This window comes from Corvus hawaiiensis, chromosome 1 (assembly GCF_020740725.1).
Source record: "Corvus hawaiiensis isolate bCorHaw1 chromosome 1, bCorHaw1.pri.cur, whole genome shotgun sequence".
NCBI classification, from domain to species: domain Eukaryota; kingdom Metazoa; phylum Chordata; class Aves; order Passeriformes; family Corvidae; genus Corvus; species Corvus hawaiiensis.
The window spans coordinates 41226839-41239387 of NC_063213.1; the positions used below are offsets into that span (position 1 = coordinate 41226839).

Consider the following 12549-nt stretch of genomic DNA (forward strand, 5'->3'; position numbering starts at 1 on the left):
TGCTCCTGCAACTCAAAAGAAATAACACTGCTGGCAAGCCTCAAAGCTGTTCCAAGACAAAAAACTGTGTTGGCAGAACTTTTTCTAAAAGTTCTTTTTGACTAGAGGCAGAATTCAACACCAGCATAAATGGAGAAACTTCAGTGAAAACAGTTATGTTACACATCAAGTTTATATAATGCAAATATATTTAGCTGACATGAAATTTAAATTCTGTTGAACCAATTCTGTTTATCTTCTACATGTACATAATAACTTAGCACCAAATTCTATAATCATTCTTCTGTGAATACTGTTTTTCCTCCTACATAAATGGTACTGTGCTATTTACAAAGTACCACAACCATGCCACACATTTTTTTAACATAAGAGTTATCCAATTAGGATGTGGTGAAATTAAAGCTGCAAGATCTATATTCCTGCATCAATTACAGGCACAGAAGGAAATACCATAAATCTGACATTTCACAACTTCTGAGGGTTTGATTTTGCAACCTACTTTCTAAAATACCTTTTTTGCACGTCATACCCAAGGGTTTTTTTAGAGCATGAATACAGTTAACCAATGTGCAGTGGTGCTTCATCAACACAGATCACAGCAAGATTTGACTCTCAATTCCACTATAGCACAGACAACAACGAAAGCATTCAAATACCTAGACAAAGATGCCCATGCCCTTGGACATCCAAGATACAGCTGGATGATGGATGGAACCAAGTACTTACAAGGAAAGTGCACTATTTTAGATCAGCTGTTGAAAAAACTGAATTGAGTTCTTGCCAAAGAGAGGGAGAAAGTTACATTACAGCGGTATCAGGCTGCTGAGGTAAACTATGGGTTTGAGGAAAGGGTCACAGTAAGGCCCTCTTTTTTTACCTCCTGCCTGGGAGATGCAGATTGTTCTAGCTGTGACCATAGAGTGGGCAACAGGAGCATTAAATCAGACTTCAACAGATAAGTGGAAGCATGGTAACTAAAACCTAGCACTTTGCAAAGGCTACTGTTCCTTCCCTCTTCAGTGGTTGTGTGATCCTAGCTTTGCAAAGCTCACAATTTTGTCAAGGTGACCCCTTTTTCCTAAGGGACACAGGTTGGAAAATATAATCTGACTTTTAAATTCCCATATCTTAAGAGATTTCAACACAATTTCACTGATTTAGAATTTCATTGTTCAAGAATTATCATCTTCCCAAATACTGAGATCTGCTACAAAGAAGGTGAGAGATCCCCTTGAAAAAAAAGCAGTACAAAGCTTAAATACATAGGTATTTCTAAAGCCAAGTTCTAAGCACAGCTTGCTTACCCTACCCTAAATACAGCTGACTGAACTCTAAATACAGTTGGTTGAGTATTGCATTGAAAATCTTCAGTGTTTTGCCTCTTTTTGTAAAACTGGTTTTTTTTTACATTTTGTTATACTGTGACTGAAGAAAAAATGACAAAGAAATGTAGACTGAATTTATTTACCTTCAGACTCTTAAGAATTTGTATTCAATGTACCACAATTCAAGAACTGCTTCAAATAATTCAAATAAGCTTTAGTAGAGGACTTTTAAAGGTCCCTTCCAACCCAAACTATCCTATGATTTGCAACACTTGATCGTAAAACTGACTCTGCCTACATGTAAGGTATCTTTTCAATAAAATATACCACTTTAGATGTCCATTGACTTAAAACAATTCAACAAATAAAAACAAAGAGGAGATGCTTATGTTCAGACCACAAATTAATGCAGTTAATTTGACCACCAATATAATGAATACAATGACCAGATAAGTAGAGTTAGAACTCCAAATAAACTTAATATGCAGTCACTTTAGGTGTGAAATTCCAACCAGCACTCTCATTGTGAATAAATTACACAAAATTTCAGCGTAGCGTGCCTAAGAACTGGTGGCACAAAAATCATCAGATCTTCAGAAATTTAAGGCCAATTTGCCACCAAGTATAGGAGAACACATTAATCATCTTTTTATTTCCACTGTAGAAATAATGTACTACAGGTGTTTCAGAAAAGCTTCAATTTTCAAAAATAAGTGGTCTCTTTCTTTCCATACATTACCACATCTAACAGAGGCACATTTTTATTTAGGCTAAATCATGCCTTATGGGACACACTTAGGAGGAGGAAAGGAGGACATGCAACTGGCATTTGAGACATATTGCCAGTGCAAAGCTGCCAAAAGCACACAGCAGGGAGCATGTTTTGGCTATCATGAGCAGAATAAGCATGCACTCCTTAACCACTGCCAGCTGGCATTTGTTTCCAAATACAGAATGCTCACTAGGCAGGTTGGAGACTGGACATACTCCTAACCTTAACTGTGCTCCCATAAAAACACGATGCTGAGATACCTCATTAACCATGCCTGTCTCCTAGCTGACTGCCAAACGAGAAAGACTGAATGACACAGAAAAAGGATACATTTCTCCCTACGCACAGAAACGTACTTGAAGTATATCCTAACATACTCTAGTGCTTACAGCAAAAGAGAGATTTTAAGAGTGTTGGAAGAAAATTCTGCCAGCACCTCAAAAAGCAGAAACACTGCCACTCTCTCGTGCATAGATAGAAAAAGTGAAATCCAGAGACACAGAGTACTAAGAAAACATAGCAATGTATAGAAAGAGCGGCTGGCACTGTGATTAAAAACTATACTATCATGTTCAGTACAACCTCTAGCACTCCTCACAACAGACGTTCCCTGCTTTATGTGCTGGGGCAGATTTGTGGGTAGAAGATTAATGTCCCCCTCCATCTGTTAATGACTATATAGGTCCCCTGGGCTTTGCACCAAGGGTACTTCGCCCTTAGGATGAAACAAGAAATGGGAATTTTTGTTTGTTACTACATGTGCTTACTATTTCCAGCAACACTACCAATTGCTAGATGTGTATTATTTCAACTTTATCTACCAAAAACATATTTTATCACAGTAGTTTAACTGTGATTCCAAGTAGATTTTCAAAGAGATCAGTTAAAAGGAGAACAAACCAACTGGGGGGCACTTTTCATTTTCAAAGTGCTTTCCTGACACACACAGCCTGCATTGGTATTTGCCCTGTAAGTGCTCTATTCATTAACTTTTCACTACAGTTTCAAAGTGGCTCCACTTTTTGGATTTCCCTTTCTCTGTCACTGATAGCCTGCTGTCATGGACCAAGCAGCTTGGAAGGAAGAAATGTACTGGAGAGTGCCACGCAAAGAAAAGGTCACTAATTAAAGTCTTCATTTCCTTCAGGGGGTTCTGTGAGTGGATTTTAACTTACCCCTATTAACTGTACCTTTGCTCCTGAGGAGGAGCTGGAGGCAAGTCAGAGGGAGCTTGACACCAGCATAGTCTTCATGGACCTAAGTCAGTTTGATATCCTGGAAGAACACAAGGAAAGAGCAATTACAAAATTAAGTTCTGAAGGAATGAGGCAAACATAGTCATCACCAGAACAATGATACTCAGGGCAAAATCAGAGAAGATCTTAACAGTATCCCCAGTATCCACAAATGAGAAATCAAAACCAGAGTGTTGCTTCACTAAAGTCTCTGAATGTGGTGTCTCAGGTTCATTACATGCTTCCTTTCTTCCTTTTCCCACCCCTATCACTGGCAACACTGACCTCAATTCCATCTCAAGGAAGAAATAGTAGTCCCTGCCAAAACTGCCTGTGAGCACCCAAGTGAATTCCAGGGCCAGTCAACCATGTTTACATTAACACCAAGCATATTTAATTAACTTCCCCCAGTTTATTCAGCTTAACTTTGGAAAAAGCTGGAAAACCTTTGCAGCTGAACTATCAACACAAGAAAATTCTACACTCTTTTTAAAAAAAGGAAATGTGATTTCAGTACATGACCTCTACCGATCCTTTTGAACCAACTCGCCACTGTTTCTGTCACACCATTCCTGCCCAACAAGAAAAGCAGGACAAGACAGTAGCCAAGAGGAGAAAAGGAAGAAAAATAAAAAAGGAATTGTTCCATATTGTCCTTCTTCATCTTCAGCAGAGAATTTCCTGGTCTCAAACACTACCAGAGTGAAGAAACTGCAGCCGCAAAAGACAATTTTTTCTCTCTATATCAGCAGCACTACAAAACGACGAGTGTTGAACTAAAAAAGTGCTCTGCCTGTCTAGGCCTTGGTACTCATAATATTATTCTGAAAACATTCCTCTACTTGCTTCCCAAAAAAGGAAATTCTCTAAATCAAAGATACACAATATTGTTAAAATTAACCGTAAAACCCAACCAAAAAAACCCCAGCCTGATTTGTATATATTTTGTTTTCATATCACAACCTTGTTAGAATCAACAAAGCTGCTACCAGATTTCTCATCTGAATCTAGTGATATTTGGCCTTTTTCTTATGCTTACTCAACAAGGCATGCATTTGACCTTTCATTTGAAAATTAAAGAAATCATATTTTCCTTTAATCTGTGTACAATGCAGGAAAACATATTCTGAGTATGATTTAAATACACAGAGCTCGTAAAAGGGATTCAAACGTCCTAGTATCTCTTAAGTCATTCTCAGGTCTTTTGGAAGCCTGACTTAGAGCTGAAAAGCTTGACAGTCAATGGTAAAAAAATAATAAAAAACATACAGTTAAGAATATTAAAGACAAAAGCAGGACTCAAGGAAGGTAAAGGACAGAGCAAAGAGCTGCAGTTTCCCTTCCTTGTAGGGAGTACAAGATAGCACAAGACAGCTTCTCTCCTGACTTACACTCCATTGAGCAACAGCTTGCTTTCCTTAACATGCCTCCTCAATTGCCATCCTGTGGCCTGCACAGGTAGGCAGCCCTTGGAGAGAAAAGGCACTGAAGTCTGTGCATCCTACAGAGAGCACTGACTGCAATCATTCAAGCTTTATACAAGCCCCTTGTACCTCTGCAGAAAGGCCACACTCAATCTGACCCCCAGAGAAAATACAGCAGCCTAGATTGATAACACCTACTTACACTGCTGCTGATTAGACATACACTGTCTCCAACAGTCTTTCTGAAAAGCTGAACGAGTCTTAAACTTTTAAGCCTGAACCACTGTTAGCATATCTCACTCAAGTACTGGTAAAACACATTTAATGTCAATTGCGAAAAAAACCCAAACATATCTGTTTGAGGGAAGAGCAGGGGAGTTACTGTTGCTTATTTGTGGAGAAGAAGGGAGGAATGTATCATGTCTGCACACATACACAGACAGATGTGTGTCTCACACAGGGGTACAGGATAACAAATACAACTTGTTCTCCACTACAGAATTTTCCACTTTGAACATACAGCCACCAGTATATAAAGTTCATGTTATTTCAGTGAGATACCTTTGGAATTAATAATACTGGCAGGATTACAACTCATGTAACACAGATTATTTGGTCATCACTAACTCAAGGACAAATTGAAGTCTGAAGGCCAAATCCATGGGGGTTTCTGGTGACATCACTAAGACCTCACACAGATGCCTGAGACAAGTAGTGCTGGTGTTTTGCATCAAGCTAGTTCTGAGAAATGACTCAAAAAACAAATGGTCAAACATGATACCCCAACAACAGTGAGCAACTCCATCTACGGAGAGTACTCTCATCACATCAGGAACAAAGGACATGTCAGCAGTCAATCTTAGAGAGCTTCAGTAGCCACTCTGTCAGAAAAAAACCCAAAACAACTAAACACCAACAAAAAAACCCCAATCAAACTTATTTTTTATCGAAGTATGAGAATAATTTCAAATTTAGTATGTTATATACCTTCCCAGACTTATCAAGAACTCACCAACAGTACCCACAGCAAATCCAGCAAAGACTACCACTTGACACATATCACATTTATTTCTCAGAGCCACTCTCAACACACAGCAGCAAGACTGTGACTAGTCAAGGCAGCAGCACAGTGCTGAAGCATTTTGCCCAACAGTTAAACTTGTTCCTTTGCACGTGCTCTTTATCCATTTTTATTCTAAATTATCTTGGCCATGAGTACTACATAAAAGACTCTGATCCCCCAAACAAACAGCTCTTTCCTCCTAAGAATGTAATTTAAAAGCTATTTAGCATAACTCTTACAATACTTATTTTCTCTGTGGGAAATCTTACAGAATCAGAATAATTTAGGCTGAAAAGGACCTCTAGAGGCCACGTCCTCCAAGTCCCAGTCAAAGCAGTGCTGATTTCAAAGTTAGAGAACAAGTTGTTCAGAGTCTTGTCTGGTCAAGTTTCTAAATCTCCAAGGTCAAATCTTGCAACCTCCACAGACCTCAGGTCAGAGTTTAACCATTCCGATTGTTATTTTTTTTTCCCTTATGCCCAGTCAGAATTTCTTCATTTCTATATGTGACAACTGCACCTCATCCTTCCTCTGTACACCTCAGAGAAGAGCACTGCTCTCTGTTACAAAACAGCCTATTAGGAAATGGCAACAATTCACCTTCATCTTCTGATCTCCAGGCCGGGCAAACCCAGATCCCTCACTATCTCCCTGTATGCCATGTACTCCAGACACCAACTGAAACAAGGGGGCTGCTCCAAGTTAAAACTCTTTAAATGATTTACGAAAATGTAAAAAAGCCTTTTACATACTTCACCTTGATCATACAGCATTGCTTTACAGGTCCCCTGACACAGACAGGACCACTGATACCTCACTTTCTGATCCCAAAGAAAGTTCTGAGGACAACCTCAGAGGAGCAGCATAAAGGATTTGACAACATAATGCTCTGAGTGGCATCTCAGATCACCTAAACACTCTGGAACAGCACTTTTTTCAAACTAAAAACAAAAAAGTACATTTGAAGAAAGTTTAATGTGGTTTGGAATGTAGCTATACAGCTTCCTGCAGCTGACCCCAGAAAAATAAAAGACATGCGATGTGTAACTTCCTTTGACTTTTCTTTGAACTCTAGATAGAAAGCTTTAAAGAGCATAATTTTTTTTATTATTAATTACATTTACAATTTTTGTTAAAATTTCCAAATGGTACCTAATGCTAAAATATTTGTATGTACCAATTCCATGAGTTAGAACACTCTCTCTTAAAGAAAAACACTTTCTAATCATTATTTCGAGATAGGGTGCTCTGCATTGCTTTGATGAAATGAACAGTACCTGCCACTCACTAGACAGTGTTAATTCCAAAGTATTTGCAAAGAATCTAGACATAGGTCAAAACAGATACAAGAAGAAGGATATGTATGAAAAAAAAATCTGTTACCCTCGCTGAGCTACTGAGAGCACACTTCCTTGCATGGCAGCACAAAGTATGCCCTCACAGAGGGCATACTTCTCATTCAGAGACCCAAGGAAGTCAGCCTTCTATACAACTTCATAGGATGTTCCCCATATGCAAGAATGGGTTTAATAAAGATTTTATTTATTATTTATTTAAAGCTTGTCTTCTATTACTTTGCTACATATTGCTGCCACAGGGAGAAGCTTTTCATATCTGCCTAGATAAGACCTAAAACTTCTGGAATCACAACTGCCAAATGCTCCAACAATCAGCAGCCCCAGACCTTAAGATTAAGCTGTGCAAGTTCAAAACCTGTCCCCTTAGCAGATGCAGCAGTTCCACTCAAGAACACAACATGTATTAACATTGAAAAATAGACATGAAACTACTTATACACATAATCACACCTGTATATTCATTTGTGCATGCTGTTAGCAGAACTGTGCATGTTACACACATACCCCATACTACACATAACCTTCAGCAATTTAAGAACAGCAGCAAACACCAGTGTCTGCAATACTCTGCTTTCATGAGAGAAAAGCCACGGCAAACACACCAGAGCTGCCACATGGTGATGGCATCTCTTCAGTGAGCCTGCTGCAACTCTGGAACAGCATGAGCACCCAGCCCCACAGTGCCCTCCTCCAACTCCCCACACCAGCCTGCCACACAGGGGACAAGCTGTAGCCCTACATAAGAAGTAAAAGAGAAACTAGTGCCCCTCCAGAGAGAGGCCCCTCTCTTGCACCCAGCACGAACACACACATCGGCACAGGACTCAGCTCGCGTCTGAAGTTTTACACATGACCTGGAAAGGTTTTGCCATCACTTGTCTAACAAATGGAACAAAACCCACTCTATGTGCAAAGCTTTTTAATGCCTCCAAGACTGGCACTTTTCCGTCTGCAGGTTGCATTTCTTTCCCCCCTTCATCCTATCCTCTCCATTTAGCTTACATAGAGACGACCTCCAGAGTGCCATGCTAATTAGCAACAGCTTGCACTCTGTATTAAAACTAAAAATAACCCCCAAAAAAATCTAGTGAAAAGAAAAACTGAATGAGCTCATATGCATTTCATCATTTCAGTAATATTGGTGTATTTTAATTATACTTAAATAATTTTAATTCTGATCTGAGCAGCAGACTAGCTATAATTGCTGAAAAATAAAGTTATATATTAGATGTGAGATATGGTAGAGTCTATTGCCCTACAGACTTGCTATAAAGTGCTACAAAAATACATATGGCTGTAACCAAAACTAACAATAATAAGCTCACTGTGTGAGGATAAAACAAAGAGGTGAACAGTAGAGAAATGTTCGGCTGGTGTAGCAAATAAATCCAAAACCTACAAAGTATTACTTCAACGAACTAAATAAATATTTAATAAATGAAGTTCTTTTCACTTTCACTAACATGAGGAGGTCTTAAAACTAAGAAAAATTCCTTATAGGTAAATGTCTATTCTATGAATCTTCTATATTTTCCTGTATTTCATTTGGCTTTTTCACAATGGGTCTGATTCTGTTTTCTTTTGTCTGTACTTCCTACATGTTCAGCATTTACCAATCCATCTACCTTGAATACAAACTAAACTACAGATTACAGAAAATGAGAAGTTCAATGACTCCTCCAGTCTTAAAGATTTCCCAGTACTGTAGCAAACACAATACTGCATGTTGGCTTGAGGGAGGGAAATATGATTTAACTGACATTTCATCAGTGTCTTGGGAGTCAAAGATCGTCTCCTATAATATTGAATATTTAATTAGAACACAACCTACAAATAAGAAAATATTGGGACATAATTTTCCCCAGTATCTTGCCTAAGCTTTAACAACAGTTTGGACTTGCAATATTCATTGCAGTAGACTCCATTATTATAAGTAAGATCAGCTAAGCTGTTTTAGGGAATTTCAATAGCTACTGTCTCCCCCTAACAGATAAAAAAGAGAGTCAATGATATTGAAAGACAACAGATCTAACAGCAGATAATTTACAGAGTTCAATACTACAAAATATTACTGAAACAACAGGTTATTAAATCAGGCAAGATATCAAAGCCTCATGCATGAAGTAACTCCTAGCTGAGAAGGGTTAGAAAAACTTCCACCACTACAAAAAGCACTCTGTAACTGCTCATAACAGCTGGATGACAATGGCTGGACTTTGTATTGTATCCCACTGAGGAGTGGCAGATTTTTAAATCTTTGTTTGTATCACCTACTAGGAGAACCCCACCCTGGGGTGCAAAGTAATGAAAACTAATCTTTGTCTTGAAAATACCTGTATTTCTTGTGTGAAACACCAGTATTACCACAGATCTGGTAGAACCTACTTGCAACTCTGATTTTACACGTGTAAATCCACAGAAATCAACAAGAACTTAGTTTATGCTACCTACCCACCATATCCATAACGACAGAAGTGTGAAAACGGATGATCCCTTTCAGGCACACCTGGCTCAAACTCCTACTGTACACACCTACAGACACTCACAGTTAGGAATTTGCTGCAATAATTCGTTTATTTCTACAGAAATGTGGATATGTGAGAACATTGAGCCTTCTACACCTCGCCCACCATAGAGACCCACTACCCCCAAAACAAGCTCTATCAATAAATTCCTTTTACTACTGACACAGACAAAATTACCTCAGTAGAAAATGAAAAAGCAGTCCTTGGTGGTGCTGCTCTTTCTACCTGGAGAGAACCCAATTTTCCTGTGTAACTGAGACACTTTACCATATTGCTATTAGGGAGAATTAGCCGTAAAAAGCAAGAGGACTGTAAGACCTGTGCAAGAAGGTGCAAAAAGAGATGCAAAGTACCCCAAAGTGCAACCATCTGCGGTGGAGTCACTTTGCATTCTTCACAAGCACACTTAGTTACACATAATGACAACCCAGGTTGAGGCACTCTCATTTACTAACACTGTGACACTACTATACAAGGACAAATCCTGCAACCCTTCATCTAGCAAAGCATATTTTGCTGGAAGCTGACCCACATAAAAAGCTGAGGATCAACCTTCTCTGATCATTAAAACAGGCACAGACAGATGCTGACACATCAAGCTCTTACCCAGAGCTTGGTTCATAAAGGAATGATTTAATTAATATTTTAAATCAAAAACAACTTTCTTGGTTAAAAAACAAAGCACACACTAACTCCTGATGCTCTTATTTTAAGAGCAATATTTTTGTATTCAGTTTTGCTTCCAATTCTTCCCAAATGACATAACCAGAACTTCAAACAAGTGATGTCCACATAGCAACTTCTACCACAATGACACAACTGATCTAAATTTACATTGACACCACTTTACCTTAAATCAACTTCTCCCACATGCACAGGCTCTTGCACTAGGTATCCAACTCCTTCAGTCAGCCATAGCATCCTATATAATTTACCTATGCTTGCTAAACTTCCTCACGAGAACTGTTCCAAGAGAAGGAGATGAAGAGCAGTCTCAATGAATTTCCTTTCTTTGGACTGTTGCTGTATGGTCCTGGTGGGCATATTTTGGATCCAGCACTCCTTGGACAATAATATTTTGTGTTGCTCCATTAACTACTTTGTTTTCAGAATCCATGCTATGGCTCCCCTCTCTCTTCAAAGCATAAAGTTAGACCGCGTTTATTGCCAGTAATTTAGCCCTTCATATTTTGTTACACATAGCTTGCTTAAATGCTATTAAAAGCACGTCTCAGCCAAAGGCAAAATATCAACACTATCCAAAGCAGTAAAATTCTGCCACAGATGCAAACGACCAAACTGTCACTCTACATACAAACAACAATGTGCCACTAGAAAACACCAAAAATTCATAAAGAGCATCCCTGTTACCTTCTTGCATCAACGCCTGCGACACGCACACATACTGCCGAGTCTTCTGTATTTGCTAACCATGGATCACTCCCTGGCAGGCAGCAGAAGGGATCCCGCAGACCCCCACACCGCCAGCCCCACTCACCCAGAAGTAATTCCTGCTCCAGCCGCACAGCTCACTGCCACCGCGTCCCAACAATATCCTCTGGCGAGGAGAGGAGCCGCAAACCTGAACTTTCACTTCCAAAAGGCGCAGAAGAGCCGCCCTGCATGCCTGCCCGGCCGCTGCCCGAGTTACTGGGGCACAGAACTAGCGGGAGGTGAAGCGCGCAGCCGGCTGAAGGACGGGCACCGCGGCTCTCCCTGCGCAGGAATCTCACTCACAAGGCGTACATCGCTGGGGCTTTGCTCTCACACACCGAGCCACTCTGCACAGCAAGCGCCGCCGAGACCCATCGCCTTGTTTTAACCACATCTGTAAACATCAAGTTTTTGGGGGTTTGGTTTGGTTTTAATTTTCCGCCAAAACAGCTGCTCATTCAGGCCAACACCGCCCAGCAGGAGAGCAGCCGCAGCGGTGCCGAGGGGGTGCCGAGCTGACAGGGTCCCGAGCACAGCCTGGCGCTCCATGTTTCCAAACCAGCCCCCGACGCGCCTCGGGCGCGCTTTTGTCTGCGGAGGAGAAGGCACGGAGCGCCCGGGCGCTGCCGCCACATCACCGCGCTCATGGGCTGCAGCCCAAAATAGCGCCCGCGCCGCTCGCCCCGCGTCCCGCCGAGCCGCGGGAGGACGCGCCCGGTGCCCCGCGCTGACCCGCTCCGAGTTGGTGCGGGGGCAGCGCGGCCCCGCGCGGGGGGCACGGACACGCGCGGAAAGCGCCGCGGGGGGAGCGCCGCGCCAGCTGGGACCGCGAGGGCACAGCGGGCAGCGCGCCCCGCTCCCCTCCCCGTCTCTCCCCAGGCCGGACGCGGCGCGGCAGGTGAGAAACCGACCCCCCCCCCCCTCCCCAGCAGCCGACGGCCCCGCTTTACCTCGGCAGCCTCCCGCTCCCGCCGCCGCCCCGCCAGTGCCGCCGACAGCGGCGACGGCAGCCCCGGACCCCCGCCCCGCCCCGCCCCGCCCCCTGGCGGGGCCGCGAGGGCTCGCGCGCCCCCTTGCCGCGCGCGGGGCCCGGGGGCCGTGGGGCGCTTCCCGCCCGCGCGGGCCGGGAGGCGGGAGCGGAGATCCCTCAGGCGGGAGCGGAGATCCTTCAGGCACCCTCCTCGCTCGGGAGCTCCGCGGGGGCTCTGCGATGGGGGGGCAGGTGCGGGGCGGGACAGGGCACGCAGGCCTCCCTAGGCTCGTCCCGGACGCTGTCAAGAGCTTCCCAGACGGAGCGCGGTCCCGCCCGGTCAGAGCAGTCGTACGCCTGTCCCTCTTTTCGCCCGGCGCGAGGGGCCGGGACACCGGACAGGCTTACCCCCTCCCGCCGACCCCTCACCTCACGAGTACCCT

At 42.6% G+C, this 12549-nt stretch overlaps 1 protein-coding gene across 6 annotated transcripts in view; it reads right to left on the reverse strand.

Moving 5' to 3' along the window:
- RARB (retinoic acid receptor beta) overlaps positions 1 to 12150 on the reverse strand; it is a 324309-nt gene extending 312159 nt beyond the window's left edge. For 2 of the 6 annotated variants that reach the window (XM_048301814.1, XM_048301829.1), the window contains exons 1-2: positions 11201 to 11452; positions 3273 to 3372 (exon numbers count right to left, since the gene is read on the reverse strand). The gene's annotated coding sequence lies outside the window, so the exon portion shown is untranslated. Of the gene's footprint in view, positions 1 to 3272; positions 3373 to 11200; positions 11453 to 12086 lie in introns of those variants that run through there. The other 4 variants (XM_048301822.1, XM_048301837.1, XM_048301859.1 and 1 more) reach the window with 4 other exon arrangements.
- Between the last annotated feature and the right edge of the window lie 399 nt (positions 12151 to 12549).